The sequence below is a fragment of the Petaurus breviceps genome, unplaced genomic scaffold (genome assembly GCF_028583685.1).
Source record: "Petaurus breviceps papuanus isolate PSGF00001 unplaced genomic scaffold, PetGlider_PUasm1.0 90397, whole genome shotgun sequence".
Lineage (NCBI taxonomy): Eukaryota > Metazoa > Chordata > Mammalia > Diprotodontia > Petauridae > Petaurus > Petaurus breviceps.
Window position 1 is genome coordinate 525142 of NW_027187239.1, and position 1605 is coordinate 526746.

The following is a 1605-nucleotide window of genomic DNA, read 5'->3' on the forward strand; positions in this document are numbered from 1 at the left end:
GGGGGGGGGGGGGGGGGGGAGGAGAAGTGGATGGTCTGGGAAAAGAGAGCAGGGAGGAGAAAGAAATTCTGCTCTGGGATAGGAGGTAATGTGCACTGGAGCCTCTTGGACTGGAGACAGCTAAAGAAAAGGTTTATCTCCATGTCAAATGAGACCAGGAATCAAAACCTTCAGGAAACTTGTTAGAAAGAACCACTGAGCATCCTGAGAGGGAAGTGAAGGAGTCTACCAGTGCCCATCCGGGGTCAAGGGCTGGCGGCCTCCGGCTGCCCCCACCCTGCCTCAGTGGAGTCTCTCAGCTGTCAGCAGCAGCTGGCCTCCAAAGAGGAAAGGCTGGAGCATGAAAGAATTCAAGGGTGTTGCTATTCTGGGAGGGTGGGGCCAGAGCCAAGAGTGCAGAGGCCAATCCAAAATGAAATGGCTCGTCCACTTGGACTTCTCTGGTTGGCCAGCTTGCCCGGAGTGCTGGGTCAGAGGGCTCTGGCAGATCCCAGAAGTGACCAAGGGGAGGTGCTTTCTGCAAAGGGCTCCCCTGGGGAGATCAGAGCCAGGCCTTTGATGTACATAAGGGGACTGGAAGAATGTCCTTTGGGGAGACCCCCCCCCAGGGGGCCAAAGCCTCCCACTGCCTGGCTAGAAACACTGGGGCTATTCATCAAAAAGAAGGCATAGCCAGTCTGTGCTAGAGAAACTTCACTTCCTATGACCTGGGATCCCAGATCCCAGATCCTGGCAAATGATGCCAGGGTGGATTCTAGGGCCTGGGCCAAAGGCCAGATCCTTACATGGTTCCTGAAGTTCTCCATCAGACTACACGCTCACCCTGAGGAAATCCGACCGGCGTCCTGTGTTAAGTGGTGGCCGGAGGCAGTGGTGGCCAGTGGAGAACTCCAAACCCACCAAAGAGCTTTTTAATTAAAACAACAGCAACCACAAAGCCCCTAACTGCAAGCAAGCAGGCCGTGCATGTGGAGGCCCAGAAGCCCTTGGAGCAGGGCATTCTCTGCAAGGGCCTGGAGAACCCAAGAGACCGAGAGGGAGAGAGAGCAGAGAGCCTGGGAGCTGACTCATGGACACTGCTCACTCTGGCCCCTAGGCGAGAACTGTGTGAGGGGCTGATTCCTATGTGCTGAGGGACCTGGTGAGGAGGTCCTTGTCCTTCCTCCTCCTCATCACCTCCCCCCCGCCCTGCCCCCGGTTGAGAGGGCAGGTGGGCCAGCAGGACCCCTCGTCTGACAGGACAGAGAGTCGCTCAGGGCTCTCCATCCCTGGGTGGGTTTGCCCCTGGGCCTTTGGGCAGCCCCCTAGATCCTCTCTGCTAAGTGAGATTCCTCCTTGACCAGGAACCTTGGGCAAAAGCCCCTTCCTCCAAGGAGCCCTCCCTGATTCATCTTTAGCCCACTGAACCCTCCTCTACCCTGGTCTCTTGGCACAGCACACAGGGTCTGTCCTCTGCTCATCTGTGTGTCCTCATGTGTGCTTAATATATGGAGAGACACAGAGAGAGAGAGGCAGAGACAGAGATACAGAGAGAGGAGAGAGGGAGGAGCGAGAGACAGGGAGAGGGAGAGAGAGACAGGGAGAGGGAGAGAGAGAGAGAGAGAG

General features: G+C 56.8%; 2 protein-coding genes across 2 annotated transcripts in view; both read right to left on the minus strand.

The window, feature by feature from the left end:
- The window catches only part of FEN1 (flap structure-specific endonuclease 1), a 129382-nt gene that overhangs the window by 94060 nt on the left and 33717 nt on the right, over positions 1–1605 (minus strand). The gene's annotated exons all lie outside the window — the stretch shown is intronic.
- The window catches only part of DAGLA (diacylglycerol lipase alpha), a 63075-nt gene that overhangs the window by 27835 nt on the left and 33635 nt on the right, over positions 1–1605 (minus strand). The window lies entirely within an intron of this gene.